General features: G+C 45.3%; 1 long non-coding RNA gene across 1 annotated transcript; it reads right to left on the bottom strand.

Annotated features, from left to right (window-relative positions):
* Positions 1–203: 203 nt before the first annotated feature.
* On the bottom strand, positions 204–18,390 carry LOC309845388. The gene is made up of 2 exons (XR_014301261.1): positions 18,355–18,390; positions 204–640 (listed from the first exon to the last, which is right to left on the bottom strand). It is a non-coding gene; the product is annotated as an uncharacterized lncRNA (long non-coding RNA).
* Positions 18,391–19,041: the final 651 nt, after the last annotated feature.

The following is a 19,041-nucleotide window of genomic DNA, read 5'->3' as shown; positions in this document are numbered from 1 at the left end:
GGAGTCTCTCAGTTTTCAGATGGGGCGGAGGGAGATTGACATAAACAAGCCACAGGCCTCCCTCCAACTGTCTCCTCTAGAGAAGTGTTTTATGAGAACATAGAACACATTTATTGAGTGTTTTTTTTTTTTTTTTAGGTATTCAGCATGACCTCAGGCAAGTAAGTCTGAAGCAACCAGAGGTGAAACATCTCCCAGTGGGATTTTTTTTTTTTTGGAAGATTTTATTTATTTATTTGACAGAAAGACACAGCGAGAGAGGGAACACAAGCAGGGGGAGTGGGAGAGGGAGAAGCAGGCTTCCCGCAGAGCAGGGAGCCTGATGGTGGGGTTCGATCCCAGAACCCCAGGATCATGACCTGAGCTGAAGGCAGCCACTTAACCACTGAGCCACCCAGGCACCCCTCCCAGTGGGATTTATCTCTGACACTGTTCAATGCTCAGCACAGCTCGACATCATTCTAGATGCTTCTGGCGTGGGCCCCCAGAAACCCTCATCGGCAGGAAAGGCATCCCATTGCACTTCTGGTTTTCAGGGTTGGACCATGTAGAGACCAGAGCCAGTGGGGGCAGAGGGTACCGGGGATGGGGGTGAGAAGGACGAGATGATGTGGTTCGGGTGCCATGTTAAGCAGCATATCTGAAAAATGAATGCTTTTTTAGTTTAGGTATGTCCCAAATGTTGCATGAGATAATACTTAAATACTAAACACTTATTCAGTGTTTATGTGAAATTCAGATCGAACTAGGTGTCCCGTGTTTTATCTGGCAGTCCTCTGGGGGCAGCCAAGGAGCCCACATCCTTGCTGGGGGTGGTGAGGTTGAGGGTGTGGTTCTGCCCCTCTTTCAGGGGGAAGACGGCCGCCTGCGTCATACCTTCTCTTATTCGCCTGGGTTTCGGGAAAAGACGGAAGTCCTATGGTTTTGGAGACGTGCAGGCAGCAAAGGAAGGAGAGAGAAGCTTTCGTAGGTCATTGCTACAACAAATTTCTTTCTCCAGTTCCCTTTTGTCTTGTTCCAGAGAGAGGAACAACACACTCTTTAAGGATTTGAGGACAGAAGGAAATGTGGCTAGATAAAGCTAGCATACACTGTAGCATGTGTCCTGCGGAGATAATGGCTCTGAACCTGCTAAAATAAATGGTCTGCTTTGTTCTTGAATAATAATCAGCTGGCAGCTTTGTTCTCTCTTCTCAGCAGCTGGATGAGGAGATTCTGATTGCCGAGGAAAAGCAGTGACAGTGACCGAGGACTGACCACAGTGGACAGAGTGGGCGTGGAGGTGGGGGGGGTGAGAATTTACCACACCAGACAGTCCCCTCTCCGGTGGGGGATACAACCCCTTGCTACTCTTATTTCCTCACTGCCTGTCGTAATGCCTCAAGGTCTACATTAAGTCTTAAGATAAATGACCTTCTCCTTTAAAAATCCACATACACCCGAGAAACAACCTATTAAACCATTATCCTTTTAGAATGATTTTATTCTTCAGAGTTTTCTAACCCCACATTTGGTTGAGAACAGGGTCTTGGGGTTGGTTCTTGGATCCTAGGATGGGAGTGGCAGAGGGGTTGACCCACAGAGACAGAATATGAAGAAACCCAGAAGGTAAAGGGTCTGGGCAGTTCAGGAGAACAGGGGAAGGGAGTGGGGGAGGGGGAGAGAGAAAGAGGGCGTGTGGGGTGAGCTGCCTGCTTTGCCGCCATCTCTGCTGGGGCTCCCATGAGTGGAAGTGTCCCCAGCTTTTCAGACAAATTGGGACTGGACGTTGCCAAGATCAGGGCCACCTGAATCCCTGTCCTGCTCTTCTGTGTCGTTCAGAGCAAGTCATGTCTGCTCAGTTCTTACCCCCTCCTCCCAGACGCAGGAGGACACAGGAGAGCCAGGAGAGGAAGGCTCTGCTGGGTCGCAGCAGGGAAAGAACCCACATCCAGTGGCTTGAACCTCAAGGGGTCTTTTTGTCTCATGTGACAGCAGACACAAGGCAGTCAGGACAGGCTCACTTAGTGCTTGAGCACGCCACCTGGGATAGACTCTACCGACCACCCTAATCCCAGAAGAGGGCAATGGGTGAGGGCTGGGAATCATCGTTAAGGAAGCTGCTGTGCCCCGGAAGAGAATTGCTAGAAGCTATTCAGTGTAGCCCTGGCTTTCTGGGCCGTTTTGCCCATTTGAAGGAAAGTCTACCATTCTGATGTTGGGGTTTCCAGTGCCATTGACTTTGATGGGTGGTTGAATGTTCTATTTCCTGTCAAATACTTGGCCCTGTCTAGGTTCCCCGTGTGGTTTCCCCTCTATGTGGGAGGGTACTGAGGGGTCCAGCTCGGTGCGTGGGTCTCCAGTGGATTCTCTGGGCACAGGATGATCTTGCCCAAGCCCTCCACCCAAAACCTTTACAGGAAATCAGCCATCAGTACCCTCACTCAGCTTACACTGAGAAGGCTGACCCTGCAGTCAGTGCGGTTTCGTTTCTTTCCTGAAGACTAAACCTTGAGAAGAGACATAGTGTGGGCTTGAAGGTCAGAAAGCTTGGATCCGTTGGAACAGTAGATGCAATTCTCATCAAGAATGACTTGTGCTGTCCTCCTCCCCCTAACCGGCCTATAAGGAAGTCCCAGTGATTTCCCTCTACTCAGGCTGGTCCCGCGGACGGAATAGTTTTAATTCAGGTAACGGTAGAATTTGGAGCATGATAATGCCAGTTGCAAAATTCCCTTCTTGGATGGACAGATCATGACCTAAATGAAGATTAGGGCTTCTACAGCCATAACCCATACCTGGGCACGAGCCAGTTCTCCTAGAAATGTGCTTTCTAGAACACATCCTAAAGACTTTTCAGTGTGCTCCCTCCACGTGACAAAACCCATCTGATTTAGTGACAGAGCTCTGGAATCAGGAGGCCACAGTTGAGTGGGGCTGGACTTTATTGCATAAGCTCTTGGAGACTGTCTCCTCCTCTGGAGGATAAGCATCAAATCCCGATCGCCTCCGTCATAGGGAGGACACAGATACGCATGCGTATTTCCAATGCTGAGCGATTAAACAGCTGTGGGCGAACATCGTTCACAGATCACGATCACAGCTGTGGATGGAGAGCGTGGATTTCATAATCAAGGGGCAACCCGTTTGGCAACTCTGCCCTCACCCTCCTAGGCTTTGACAGAGATTTCTTTTCTTTTCTTTCTTTTTTTAAAAGATTTTATTTATTCATTTGACAGAGAGAGATCACAAGTAGGCAGAGAGGCAGACAGAGAGAAAGAGGAGGAAGCAGGCTCCCTGCTGAACAGAGAGCCCGATGTTGGGCTCGATCCCAGGACCCTGGGATCATGACCTGAGTTAAAGGCAGAGGCTTAACCCATGAGCCACCCTGGCACCCTTGACAGTGATTTCTAAAACAGGGCCCTTGAACATAGTAGCTGCTATTCAAAGTCAAAGTGATGTGAATGGGTCTAAATAAGGCAGTCGCCTTTGCCATCTCTACTTCTGCTCATCCCGGGACTTGGTACACCAAGGCTGTTTAAAGGGATTTCCCACTACTCAATGTGCTCATGAGTAGAGGTGGGGTCCCAGAAGGAAAAGTCCCACGAATTAAGGCCCTCTGCTCGAAAGGACATGGGAACCCACTTCCTGGCAGACACCCTTGCCGTAGCTCTGGTCTTCTCTGAGAACTCTTCTTTGCTACTAGAGAGTATCTTTTCATTTTCTGGTTTAAAAAGAAAAAAACTAGTATAAAGTATTGTTAGTTCTCTCCAAAATGATCCCATAAAGGCAGTTGTCCTGGGCACCTGGGTGGCTCAGTTGGTTGAGTGTCTGTCTTCAGCTAAGGTCATGATCCTGGGGTCCTGGGATTGAGACCCACATCAGGCTCCCTGCTCCTGCCTCTGCCTCTGCCTCTCTCTCTCTCGCTGTCTCTCATGAATAGATAAATAAAATCTTTAAAAAAAAAAAAGAGGTCAGTGGATTCAGGCATCCCATGCATGGACATCGGGATGCAAATGGACAGAAAAAACAATGGCGGAGTTTATTGAGTAGCTACTATGTGCCAGAGGCTGCACGAAGCGTTTACACATGTTACTGCCTTTAATCTTTACAATGAGCCACTGGGGTGAGTAGTGTTATTATACCCCCTTTACAGATGGGGAAACAGGTTCAGGGAGATCAAGGAATGAGCCTAACCAGCTGGGACATAGCAGGGCTGGGACTTAGACCCAGCACTGTCTGATTCCAAAGCTCAGGTTCTTTTTTTAAATTATTTATTTATTTTATTTTATTTTTTTAAAATAAAATGTATTTACTTGACAGAGTGAGATCACAAGTAGGCAGAGAGGCAGGAAGAGAGAGAGGAAGAAGCAGGCTCCCTGCTGAGCAGAGAGCCCGATGTGGGACTCGATCCCAGGACCCTGGGATCATGATGTGAGCCGAAGGCAGAGGCTTAACCCACTGAGCCACCCAGGTGCCCCAAAGCTCAGGTTCTTAACCGCCATGCGATTATTTAACTGTTTGCCTTAGTTTTCTTTTCAGTTTGTAACTTCCCATCGATCCAAGTGAAAAGATACCCCTTTTGCCCTCCAGCTACCCATGTCTCCTTTCTTCGGTTGGGCAGCCCTGGGTTAAACTCCACGGAAAGTTCTGCCCCACTCTGGCCCAGGCAGGTTTTGAAGCCATTCACTGGCTGACTCCCTCTCTGGCAACGATGACCACCCCCCCCCCAACCCCGCCCTGGCACTAAGGGTTCTGCGGTGTCCCTGACAGCCCTTGTGGGGGGCAGGGGTGCCAAGCTGAAAGGGTCAGGGACAGGGTGTTCTGCCCCCATGAGGCACTCTGTGAAGTTGGCAGGGGATCTGCCTCACCTTGCCAGCGCCGCCCCGCCCCCCTTCTATCCCCCACCCCAGCAGCAACCCCATAGGCCACCTAGAGCAGAGCTTAAGTCTTTCTTCTCGCTTTCTCCCTCTTTGAAATGGGCATAATGATGGAATGCCAAGGGACGAAAGAAGGAGAAAATGGACTCTGCCCATTCTTTTTTTCTTTTTTTTTTTTAAAGATTTTATTTATTTATTCGGCACACAGAGATCAAAAGTAGGAGAGAGGCAGGCGGAGAGAGAGGAAGAAGCAGGCTCCCTGCTGAGCAGAGAGCCCGATTTGGGGCTCTATCCCAGGAGCCTGAGATCATGACCTGAACTGAAGACAGACACTCAACCAACTGAGCCACCCAGGTGCCCCTCTGCCCATTCTTTTAAAGACGCTCAGCATCAACCCCATGCCTCCTCTTTTGCAAGCCTTGGAGAGGGGCTTCTGATTGTTCCTTCTCATCTTTCTTAAATCGATGTTGGAGTTCCATCTCCACCTCTTCCTTGAGGATCCAGACTAGATTAGGACCCCCCGCCCATGCATTCTGCTGTAGAGTGCGTTCCTAGTGCATCTGTGCTATCAGTGGCTTTCCTACCCCTTTCCTCCTCTGTCTCCCCCTAGGCTGGGCACTCCCTGAGGGCAGGACTGCATTTCAGGGCTCAAAGCAGATGCTTAGGCATGTTTGTTGATCTGAACCATTAAACTGAACTGAAGGAAAGATCCGTATCCATTCCCGAGGTTTCTTGTATGTTTGTTTTGTGCGTGTTTGTCTTTCAGTGCCCGCCTCTTCCACCTCTTAGGCAGAACAGCTCCCCAGAATTTTTAGATATCTTTGGAAGTTTGCTTACCTCCTTCAGCTCTCTAGGTCATAACTGAGTGTTCCAGGGAATTCCAAGGGAGAAAAATTATTTGCTTCTGCAAACCCTAATGTCCACTGTTCTGATAAAGGATCCCAGCTGTGACAAGGAGATTATTTACTTGAAACTAACGAGAAAGCTAATTATTGCAAGTAGATTGGGGCAGGGACAGAGTGTACCCGAGCAGGCTGCAAATGTTCCCAGCCCTGCGACTTGGCAACTGAGCCAGGGAGTCCACCAGACGTGCCGGTGCCTTTTGGTCTTCGAATCGCCTTTTCAATAGCAAACAGACTTTGGGACTGTGGTTTGGTACTCAATTGTCTGATAGGAGCCAAGAACGAATTTCTGTGGCTTGTTCTTTTTCTTCCTGGTTCCCATTTTTTTTGTAGAATATATAATAAGACAATTAAAGTCTGACTTTTTTGAGGAAGTGGGATCCACCCTTCGCTTCCACAACTCCATTCCTCACAACTCCTGCATGAGTCCTTTCCTCTACTTCTTGTCTGTTCCCTTCGCTGCCTGGGGTCTGAGCCATGTCCCTCCTAGAGCAGCTCGAGCTCACCTGCCAGGAAATCTGTGCCATGGACCCCAGCTGACGCTGCGCATGCCTCCAGTGGGCATTCTGAGCTACGCTTGTACCAGATGCCAAATCCCATTATAATGAACTATGTGGGATATCCAAATTCTTTCCTCTTGGTGGAATTTTGTTAAAATTAGACCTGAAAGAAGGTAATAGTGGTACGGTTTAAGAATTAAACATGTGGATTAAATTAAATCACACAAAGTGCCTGGTCTAGTGCTTGGCACAATTTATGTACACCTTTTTTTTTTTTTTTTAAGATTTTATTTATTTATTTGACAGAGATCATGAGTAGGCAGAGAGGCAGGCAGAGAGAGGAGGAAGCAGGCTCCCTGCTGAGCAAAGAGCCCAATGCAGGTCTCCATCCCAGGACCCTGGGATCATGACCTGAGCCGAAGGCAGGGGCTTTAACCCACTGAGCCACCCAGGCGCCCCTTATGTACACTTCTTAATTTAATTTCTTATGTCTTTAGATCATGTATTGGGAAGCCCAGTCCTGTTCTCTGTATCCAAAGAGGGAAAAAACCCACACGTATAAATCAGGGTCTCTGCTCTCAAAGGGTTTGTGGTTTCACGGGGAATGATAAGATGTATGCGTGACCGTCTGGAAGCAGTCTTTATGTGATGGACGGGCGACAGGGAGAGAGAGAGATGGCCTGGGCAGCAGGCAGGGGAGCACTAGGATTTAAAATGAAGCAGGAGCAGCCATGGGTGAGGCCAACTGGAAGAGGCTTAATGGGGAAGGACTGTCAGAATGTGGAGGTGTTCTTTGGCCAGAGACTATTGGAGAAGGCACCATGGGCATGAGGCGTTGGGGCCGGAACCCAGAGATGGTTTCCACGGCAACGAAGGATGCGTGGACTTTGAGAGGCAGGGTCTACAGGAGCCCAGGGCATGATGGCACCTGGGGCTGAGTCATTAGTGAAGCTGTCAGGGACCCAAGCAGTCATGGCTTCAGGAGAGAGGGGGGTAGATGATGGGCATTTCAAAATCTGCATAAGGAAAACATTGGCTTTCCTTGGAATTCTGGAGTGAGAAGAATCCCTCAGCTTAAGTTAGAAGCAGGCAGGGGAAGAGAGAGTCTCCATGTTTGAGAGAAATGGGGTTGAGGTGCCCCCTGGAAAGCAGCAGTTTTGGCCAAGGTGCCAGTGGGGACAAGAGGTGAAAATGGCCTACCAGAAAGGTGATAGAGTAGTAGGAATTGACACTTCACATTATGAATGAAAGCTTCCTGTGTCAGGAAGCTCTGGGGCAAAAAAGAGTGCCCCCCCCTCCGCCACTGAATTAGCAAATATGTTCCATGCTTGGTGCTTTGGCCCTAAAGGACAAATAAGGACTTGTCATGGACCTAGTTCCTTGAATTAAAAAAAAAAAAAAAATTACGCTAGATTCTTATCTCATACAATTGGTCAAAATAAAGAAAAAAAAGTTGTGGAATCAATATAAAAATAAGATCTATATATCTTAAGCATTTTATTGTAATTTGCAATGTAAAATGTACATTCATTCCCTCATAGTTTGATGTTGAGGCTAGGTTTTCTCTCTGACCACGGGTATGCTGATTGGAGTTTGCTCTTGTCTATCTTATTTGGGCCACATTCATAAGGATCAGTAATGGCTTTGCTACTCCTTCCATTGAGAGGTGGAGTTCATTTTTCCTCTACTTGAATCTGAGCTTGTCTTAGTGATTTTCTTGACTGACAGAATGCAGCAGAAATGACACTCTGGGATTTCCGTGGCTAGGCTCAGAACTCCCTGCTGGGCTCCTTGGAACTTTCTTCTGGGAGCCCTGAGCTCCAGGAGGCTTATGGGAGCTGCCAGGTAAGAATTTACTACCTTGAGTTGTCCAGACTTGACAGGCCACAGGTGCGTGCTCCAGAGAACCTTCCGAGCTGGGCTCAGCCTTCCAGCCATCTCTGTGAGGGCGGAAGCCATCTCGGGTGCTCCCTCATTGATCCCCGGGGAGCCGAAACATGGAACATCTGAGCCCTGTCTGAATTCCTAATCCACAAAATGGTGAGATATTATAAAATGGTGGTTTCTTTTTTTTGCGAGATTTTATTTATTTATTTGACAGAGCGAGAGAGAGAGAACGTAAGCAGAGGGAGCAGCAGGCAGAGGGAGAGGGAGAAGCAGGCTCCCCGCTGGGCAGAGAGCCTGATGTGGGACTTGATCCCAGGACCCTAGGATCATCACGTGAGCCGAAGGCAGATGCTTAACCAACTGAGTCACCCAGGTGCCCTGCAATGGTGGGTTGTTTTAAGCCACCAAGTTTTAGGTGGCTTAACCACCTAACCAAGTTTTCAGGTCCTGGAAAGTCTCTGAGATCAGGTCCTATTTGTTTGACAGGAAATAGGGAGCAGCAGCCCAGTTTAGGGAGAGCTTGGAGCTTCCCACCTCAGGGCTCCTATAGATGATCCCAGGGCTGGGTCTGGCCCCATGGGCATGTGACTGGTGTGGCTGGCCAGAACTGCATGCATAGAGGAGCTCCATGCTTGGTTTGATGCTCTACTGTCGCCATCTTGAAATTCTTAATGCATTTGGAACGAGGGGCCCTGCGATCTCATTTTACACGGGGCCCTGGAAATTACGTGCTCAGTCCTGCCATGACTCACGCTGCGCATGGCCAAGACCTGGACCTGTGGCTGGTATTGCCTGGAGCCTCTCACTGAAAACCGGTGGGAAGGTGGGGTCAGTGAAGAAGGAAAAGCACACGGACACATGAACGCTGTAATCTGGTCTCCCTTGTTAGGAGATAAATTGAGGCATCTTGAAAACTTTAAGAGTTTATTCGAACAAAAATCGATCTGAATCAGGCAGCATCACATCAGAAGGGGTTAGGAGCACCCTGCCCCCAAGAGCGGGGACAAAGACTTACATGGAGACAACGAGGAAGGAAAATAAGGAAATTATTGAATTAGCTGCAGCGTAAAGCCTAGCTGGCTTTCGTGGTTGGTTGGCTTGAGTGTTTTGACTTCGTAGTCTTGAGCCATTACAAGCTTAGATCTTGGTTTGGTAGGCCGCTGTGGCAGTAGAACCATCCTGGTTTGATGGCCGCCTCGTCTCATGACTAACACCCTCCAGACGACAGATGCCCCCCCCACAAGATGGATACAATGACCCACCTCTGTCAGGATGGACAGTTTGAGAGGGCTGCTTGGCCAGGGAGGCAGTGAGAGGTAGACAGTGCCCTCCAGCTCAGGCCTGAAACGATATCACCCAGAATGTGCTGACTCTGAGCCCTTCTCTCTAGAAACCAAGCTGAGGAAGCTCCCTCCTCCAACAGCAGGGTTTTCCAGCCCGGGGAGATATGGGGCAATGGGGAGCAAGAGTTGAGCAACTCCTGGGGGTCCGGACAGCCACAGCTTCTAAGAGAGGGAAGACATGCAGAGCGAGACCCTGCCTGGGGCTTCAGTAGAGACCCAGGAAGCTGGGGCGGGGGTGAAGGAGGCCCATCCCCACCCCTGCGGCAGATGTGAAGCCCCCTCTCTGGTTAACTAACCCCTCCTCCTAACAGATCATCTCTCACTTGGTAATCCTTAAAAAAAAAAAAACAACCCTTCTGCTTGCTCTCAGTTTGCCCTTGCACAAACCTGCTCTGATCTCTGCAGCTCTCTCTCCCTTGTCTACTGGCTGCATCTCAAAATACCCACAGGCTAGGTCAGAGGTCACCAAGCCCATAATTCTTCGCCTTTTCTCTTTCTCTTTATTGTCTTAGAACAGTGATCCTCAAAGCGCCATCTCGGCTCCGGCTCCGGCAGGCAGCCGGCCTTGCCTTACCGAGTGAGTTATTAGAAATGCTAATTCTTGGACTCCAGCCCAGCCCTACTGAATCAAAATCAGACACTGCCCGGGGGTGGTGGGGGCAAGGCTGGTAATCGGCCATTTAAGAAGCCCTCCAGGTGATTCTGATGATCCCTGAAGTTTGAGAACCCCCCCCACTCCTTACGATAAGAGTCTGAACAAGGCTCCTCACCAGCACATCCAAAATTTTGGGAGTTGACTCCGGTGTGATGGGATGGCACGGCGTTTTTGCAAAGGAGGCAATAGTCATTCTTATATGTACAATACCCTTCTTCCTTGGCCCCCACCCCACGAGCCCACAAAAATACACTAGAGGGGGAAAAGCTTTGCTTCTCATTCCTCCTCTATTTAACATCTGTTATCCACGCTCGAGTTGTTTGAACAAGAGAATCTGCGTTAGCATAAACTTGCTTGGAGGGTGTCAGGAAGGCAGGTGCAGTCTGCCATTTTTAGGGCAAGCTGAGAACAAACACAGCACACCGAGCCCAGATCAGCCTTCTGCTGCTGGAGACAGACGTGGAATTTCTGTTTTGCTGCGATGATGCCCCCTGAAGTGCTGCCTCACCTTGGGGCCTTAATTAGAAGCAGCGGTGGCCCGCGGGCCTGCTGAGTTTCCATTTGAAGTGATTGCCCAAAAGAGCTGAGATGGAAAAGCAGACCTTTTGTTATTTCACACATTCTGAGAAGCTTTCTCATAAAAGCCCCTTTCTGGGTTCTTATTTGGCGTACACGTACCGGGGTCATTTTAAAAAGGTTTCTTATACAGGGTAAATGGTTGGTGAGATCTGGTTTTCCCTTGTTTGCCAGAGATGATCAGACTCAATATATGTCATCTGGGCCCCAGCTCCGCTCTCACGGTGGGTGGGGGGGGGTGGGAGTGTTTCTGTCCCTTCCCGCCTCCTTCCTGTCCACGCACGATTGCCCTTCCTGCCCCAGCTCTCTGTGGGGCTCTCTCCTTTCTCTCCTGGTCTTCCTGGAGATGTCCTAGGGGCTGGTATTGGCTTGGAGTCTTGGACATTTGAAAAAATATATTCAATATAAGTGAAACGACCCACTCGACAGGTAGATATTTTAATTTCCTGATGCACCCTCAAATCGACCTGAGAAGCTCTGGAGATTTTCTTATGTTTTTCTTTATACCACTATAGGCAACAGAGGATAGACTGCAGGGCTGAGAGACACCAGCCATAAGTCTGCCGAATGAATGATGGGAAGCTGGAAAGGGGAGAAGTGTGACTGTCTTCCTGGATCTGTTGTGGGAATGAGCTCATAGGCTTAACTCTGTGCAACTCTTGGCTCATGGTAAGTCCCAGCTGCCTGTCTTCCACGTGCCACTGAACTGCACAGTGGAGTCCTCTGATCTTGGTTAACAGGAAGCATGCAAAAACTGATGTCTTCTGACACAGAGAGGAGGTCTTGCACCTGGACCTGTGGAGAAGCATCCATTGGACAGTCTTACATCCAATCAATGTGTCTGTCTTGATTCTCTGATTTTCAACTTGTGGGTTAGGTTTTTTTTTTTTTTTTTTTTTTTTAATGCACTGTTTAAGCACAAAGGGGGCATTTACTGGGGACTACTCGAGTATTGCATAGCACCCAAGGCTGAGAGCTGCAGCCTAAGCTTCATGAAGTCTTGGAATCAGGAAGTAGATGGGAAGTCCTCAAGAACCTCATTGGTTCTTTTATCTCGACTCTTCTCTCTCACTTGTGGTCTCTTTTGTCTCTTTCTCCATGTTTGATCTGTGCTCTTTTTCGTGTTCTTTCTCTCTGGTCAAGCTTTTACTTCTTTGGCATGAACATGGATAAACATGGCTGTTGCAAATTGGCAGACCACTCCCTAGCTCAAGGAGGAGCCTTGAGGTTGCCCCAATTCCCAATAGCTGGTAGAGAATCTGGGCAACCCAGGTTGGGTCAGTGGCGACCTAGTCTGTGGCCGGGGCAGAGTCGTGTGATACCAGCATTACTGCTGTGGTTCATTGCAATAGGTGGAGATTTGTTCTGTTAAGAAAAGTGATCTCAGTTTTGGAATTAAGGCAAAAGAAGGACAGCATGTTCTTTCGATGTTGTGTTGAAGCATTGTTTAACCACGTAAAGATTCTTTACATGGTTATATCTTTAGGATATAACCTTTAAGGAGATATATCTTTATTTGATTCACTTTCTGCTGCTGATAAAAGACCCAGATTCTATGAAGTTTATGTGATAATTTATAGATCTTTGTCCAGCAGATATTCAAATTATTTCTGTCTGGTAGAAAATATAACCGAAGCTTATGGTTTTATTGCCCAAAGCACACTGAGTAGTTTTGTACCTAACCTAACCTTTTTTTTAAATTTTGACTTACAAAATTTAAATAATTATTTATAATTACTCTTGCTCTATACACATATGTAGTAGAGAATTTAAGTTTTACTATTTATAAATAGTTATTTCTGCTATAAGGAGCCATAGGCATTTTAAAATTAACATATAATGTATTATGTGCTTCAGGGGTACAGATCTGTGAATCATACACAATTCACAGCACTCACCATAGCACATGCCTTCCCCAATGTCCATCACCCAGTCACCCTATCCCTTACCCACCCATGCCCCAGCAACCCTTAGTTTGTTTCCTGAGATTAAGAGTCTCTTATGGTTTGTCTCCCTCCCCAGTCTCATTTTATTTCATTTTTCCCCTACCTACCCACCATGACCCCCCACCCTGCCTCTCAAATTCCTCATATCAGAGAGATCATATGATAATTGTCTTTCTCTGATTCACTTATTTCACTTAGCATAATACCCTCTAGTTCCATCCACCTCGTGGCAAATCTTTTTTTTTCCTCGTTGCAAATCTAACCTATCAATCTTATTCCAACATTTTCTCTCTTTAAGGATGATATAATCCTTCACTGTCTGCTCCTCCTTTGAACCAACCCCCACCATCCTGCTGATTACCCCATACGTGAGTTGCACGGATCTTGACATATGTTTATTCGTATGAGAATCACGTTAACAGAAAATTGTATTTCTGTAGTTCCTGGAAAAAAGGGGAGGATTGGATTGACACCTCAATATTATATTTTCTTTTCTGGTTCCTGTGAATCTCTTGTTCCTTAATGACTGTCATAGTGTTTTACCAATGATCTGGTCTTTTGCTTTAGTGAGAGTCTAGTGTCAGTAAACGTTTTTCAGTCTTTGTTGGTATGAAAGATATTTATTTCATCCTTGCTCCTGAAAGAAACTATCATTGGATATCCATTCTAAGGTGACAGTCTGAGGTGACTCTCTGTTAGGACTTTGAAAATATGATGCCTCTGGGTTCTGGCTTCATTTATAGCTGTTCAGAAGTCAGAAGTCAATTTAATCGTTACTCCATTGTAGGTAATTTTTCTGTTCTCTCCAGTTGCTTTTAAGACCTTTTCTTTCTCTTTAGTATTTTGTGTTTGACTGTCAGAATCTTTTTTAAAATTTATTTTTAAAATTAAAAAAAAAAAGATTTTATTTATTTGACAGAGAGAGACACACAGAGTGAGGGACACAAGCAGGGGGAGTGGGAGAGGGAGAAGCAGGCTTCCGGCAGAGCAGGGAGCTGATGCAGGGCTTGATCCCAGGATCCTGGGAATCATGACCTGAGCCGAAAGCAGATGTTTAACTGATTGAGCCTCCCAGGAGCCCCTAGAGTCTCTCTCTCTTTTTAAAGATTTTATTTATTTGAGAGCAAGAGAGTGAAAAAGAGAGAGAGAGATCACAAGCAGTGGTGAGGGGTAGAGGGAGAAGTGATCTCCCTGCTGAGCAGGAACCACCCCCCACCCCGCCCACAATGCGGGACTCGATTCCAGGACCCTGGGATCAGGACCTGAGCCAAAGGCAGATGCATAACCAACTGAGTCACCCAGGTGCCCTGACTATCAGAATCTTAAAGCAGATTTTTTTCTTATTTGTACTTTTTGAAATTCACTAGGATTCCTGACTCTGATGACTCTTGGAAACATTCAGTTAATATCTGCTCAAATATTACTTTCTTCCATTATTTAGATTATCTTATTCCAGAATTCTAAGAAATGATACATTAAATATTCTTCCTCTGTCTTCCATTTCCTATAACTTCAATTTCATCCTCTTTCTTTCCCTCTATGCTGTATTCTGGGCGAGTCCTCTAAATCTATCTTCCAGTTTACAATTCCTTCTTTAGCAGTGACTAATATTCTCTTCTGCCAAATAAACCTATGAAGCATTATAATCACGAAAATGCAAGTAGAAATGATTAGCCTCTCATCAGAATGATAAAAACGGAAACCAAAGTCAATTTCAAGTGTTGATAAGACTGTGAGACTGTACCCCCACCATTGATGGGGGCGTAACTTGGTACGGCTCTCTTAGAGAATGATCGTCATATTACCAATGTTGAAGATTCTCATACCTGTGGAGCTAGTGCTTCTACTGATAGGTGTTTAATTAACATAAAATATGGACACCTATGTGCTAAGAGACTTCTAAGCTTGCTCACAGCAATGTGACTCATAATAGCTCAAGTGTCCATTAAGAGCCGAATGATAACGAATTTGTGATCTATTCATACAACAAAAACTATAGCAATCTAGAGGAACAAACTCTACCTATAAACAACCATATGGAAACATTACACAAGCATCATGTTGAGTGAAAGAAACTGGGATTTGAAAGAATATATTCTGATGAGCCCATTTATATAAAGAAATAGAAAAACCAAAACATTGTGAAACAAAACTGTTCTATTTAGGGGTGAACACTTAAGAGCATAAAACTATTAAAAAAGGGGCACCTGGGTGGCTCAGTGGGTTAAGCCTCTGCCTTCAGCTCAAGTCATGATCTCAGGGTCCTGGGATCGAGCCCAGCATCGGGCTCTCTGCTCAGCAGGGAGCCTGCTTCCCACCCCCTCTGCCTGCCTCTCTGCCTACTTGTGATCTCTCTGTCTCTGTCAAATAAATAAATAAAATCTTAAAAAAAAAACTATTAAAAAAGGATAGGATAGCCATAAAAGTCAGGATAATGGTTAGCTTCAGAGAGGGTGGCTGAGTATGCTGACTGAGAAGGAATACTCCAGGGTTGGGGGGGTACAAGTAATATTCTATTTTTTAACCTGATTGTTGGTTAACCAAATGTTCATTTTGTAAGAAATCATGGAGCTCTATGCTGTTTGGTGAAAAAATAAAATGCTCTGATTTGAAAATAATGGAAGTGTAACATATCTAAATTTGTGAGATATAGTTGTAAAGGATTTATAGCCTTAAACACTTATATTATAAAGTAAAAATGGCTAAAAATCTAGGAATTAAATATTAGATTTAGGAAGTTAGAAGAAGAACATTAAAATAGCCCAAAGAAAGTAGAATCAAGAAAGCAATAGAGATTGGAGAAGAAACTGATGAAACGATAAACACATAGAGAATAAAATGTAGAATAAAATTGATGATCAATACAAAAAGTTCGTTCTTCAATATTATGAACAAAGTTAACAGACTTCTAGCAAGATTGAAAAAGAGAGAAGACAGAAATGGCCAATATTAGGAAATGAGAAGGGGACTATGTAACAGAGACAGCAGAGGTTACAAATACAGTAAGAAACTATTCAGAACAAATATATGCTAATAAAATAGAAACTTAGGTGAAATGGGCAAATTAATGGGGAAAATACAACTTATCAACACTGATTGAAAAGGAGAAGAAAAATGGAATACTTCCATAATTGTTGAATCAAATAAACTGAATTAGTACTAAAGACCCTTCCCACTGGGAACGTGGAAGACCTAGAGAGTGTCAGAAGCAGGTTTCACAGACTTCAAAAAACAGATTATCAAAATATCACGGAAACTCTTACACAGAACAGAAAAAGAGGAAACACTCCCCATCTCGGTTATGAAGCTCATAAAAAAAATCTTCCTTCCGAAAGCAGATGAAGGCAATATGAGAAAGGAAGATTATAGACTGATTGCACTCATGAACACAGATACAAATAGCCTAAACAGAATTTTAGCAAACCGAATGAAACAAGATATAAAAAGACAGCATATCATGGTTAAATTGGGACGAGAGTATATCCCAGAAATGTAAGACTGGCTCCACATTGAAATCAACTAATATAGTTATCCCGTTCATGGACCAAATGAGAAAATTCATGTGGAATTCTCTTCCAATAAAAGCAAAAGAATTGTTTGATAAAATCCAACATCAGCTTATGGTAGAGTCTTAGCAAACCGGGACTAGAAGAGAACTTTCTGAACCTGATCAGGGTCAACTACCTCTAAAAAAATAACTTACACAAAGGCTAAACTAAATGACGAAGAAAAATGCGGTTCCTTTAGACATTAGGAACAGGACAAGGATTCTTGCTTTCACTAGTTTTTAACCAGTATAATAAGGCCAAAAAAAAAAAAAAAAAGATTAGTAAGGTTTAAGGATTAGAAAGGAAGAAAAAACTTGTCATTTATACATGATATAATTGTTTGCAGAGTTATAGGCAATTTGTTAGAATTTATAAGAGAGTTTAGCAAGGTTGCCAATTACAAACCCAATATAAACAAGTCAATTGTATTTTTATATACCAGTACCATTTGGGAAATTTAATTAGATAAAGCTGTCATTTACAATAACAATAAAAAATATAAGGAAATTATGTCCAGTTTTTCCAAATTTGAACTCGAGATCCAAAGCATTTCCCATAAAAATACCAGCCTGGTTTTCATTTAAGTTGGCAAGCTGATTCTAATATTTACATGGAAGAGTGAAAGTCCAAGAATAGCCACAGACTCTTAAGAAAAAAGGACAGAATGGAGGAATTTGCCCTACCAGCTATCAAGCCTCATCATAAAGCAGTAGTAACTAAGACCGTGAGATATCCATACAGCTAACGACAAAAAGATGACAAGCAAAATGGAGAGCCTAGAGGTGGACCTGTGCATGTTAGGAAACTTGATAAATGACAGAAGTGGCATTGCAGAAAAGTGGGGAAGTGCTGGACTATTCGATAATCATCCATATGGAAAATAAATGGAATTGCAGCCTATATCTTTGCATGTGCAAAGCCCAATTCTGTATTAAGACCTCAAAGGTAGGGGTGCCTGGGCGGCTCAATTGGTTAAGTGTCTGCCTTCAGCTCAGGTCATGATCTCAGGGTCCTGGGATCAAGTCCCACATCGGGTTCCCTGCTCAGCATGGAGTCTGCTTCTCCTTCTCCCTCTGCCCCTCCTCCTGTTTGTGCTCTCTCGTGCTCTCTCTGTCAAATAAATTAAAAATCTTAAAAAAAAAAGAAGACCTCAAAGGTAAAGGTAAAACTGAAGTCTTTTAGAAAAAACACAGAACATCTTTAAGACCTAGGGTGGGGAAGGCTTTCTTAAGCATTACACAAAAGTACAATGCATCAAGAAGAAGACTGATAACCCAACTACCTGACTTAAAAATGGTTGTAAGACTCTATAAAAAGAGGGAGAATAGAAGCTCTGAGCGGGAAGACATCTTTAACACATGGAAACAAGAAGAGATTGTTATCCAGAATGTATAAAAAAACTCCCAGAAATCGTTAAGAAACCAGTAAATCGCAATATGCAAATAAGGAAGACGTGAGAACAGTAAAAACATAGAAAAAGATACACAGGTAAGAGCAGATGAGAAAAGGTTTCGCTCCATTATGAATCATGGAATGCAAATCAAGACAAGGAGGAGATACTGTCTTATGCCATCGGACTGGCAAAAATTAATAATTCAGACAATATGTAGATATAGAGCAAATCACTCCTGGTGGGAGTGTAAATCAGCACTCTGGGAGAACACTGGCATTATTTAGAAAAACTAAAGATGCACAATACCTCAATGGTCCAGAAATTCCATTATATCCTCCCTGGAGACATTCTGTCACAATGAACATCCAGAGAGAGGTACACGAATTTTCATAGCAGAGCTGTGGCTCATAACAAAAACCGGAAAATCACCCAAATATCCACCCAGGAGAAAATGAATATATAAGCTGTACCACATAAGTGAAAAAATAAATGAATGACACGTCCTATGTTAACCCGAGGTGGGACGACCATTCAGCCGCTGCGTTGAGCGAAAGGAGCCATTCGCAGATGAACGCATCTCCAGTGACTCCATTTACGTCAAGTTGACAAACATGGAAAAATCAAACAAGGTTTCATTCAGGGATACATAGATACGCTGAGATGTTTTTAAGGAGAGCCTTATAACAGACCCCTTTTATAGGCTAGGCTCCCAGCTGCCCCCCATTTCTGACAGGAGAACACTTACCTGTTTCTCTGAGGGAGGAGGGCGCTCTGAGGAGGGCTGCCCACGTTCCTTGCTCTGCTTACCTGGGTAGTTCTCCACAGTAACCCCATGGAGACCAGCCTGGCTGTCTGGACTCTCCCACCCCAGAGAGGGGGCCATTTAGCTGTCTCTGTCTTCATGCTCTCTTTGCTGCTGGGCTCCGGGGAAGAGCCAGGCCCGATTTTCAGCCAGGAGAGAGAGATGGGCTCCTGAATCCCCAGTAAGATGTGTTGACTTGAATTTAGTCTTATTCAAGCCAATCACCATGGTTCTAAGGTTCTTGGTTCTTTTATCTGGTATGTCAACCCTGCCAACTGATACTATTTTTCATCCCAAAGTTATTCATAGGACATAATCTAGGAGGCATACCCTGTGACATTTTTGGGTACAACCAGAGTAGAGGTCATCAAACTTGGTCCTGCCTGTGTGTAGCCACTGAAAGACCCAGTTTCTGGTGATGTGTTCATCTGGGAAAGGGTCCTGTTACTGACTGGTGGGCTCTAGCTGTCCCCACCTCCTCCTGCCCCTCTTTGCCAAGGCAGCGGCCTGGTGCAGTCTTAAAGGGGAGTAGGGCAGGTGACAAGGGAAGGCCAAGAAGGACAGGGAGTGGGGGTGGACAGGGAAGGCAACCGGGCAGACCTGGAAATGGAGCTCTCTGCTGTCTCTGAG

Source organism: Mustela nivalis (assembly GCF_964662115.1).
Source record: "Mustela nivalis genome assembly, chromosome: 12".
Taxonomy (NCBI): domain Eukaryota; kingdom Metazoa; phylum Chordata; class Mammalia; order Carnivora; family Mustelidae; genus Mustela; species Mustela nivalis.
This window is presented reverse-complemented; position numbering and strand designations above follow the sequence as displayed.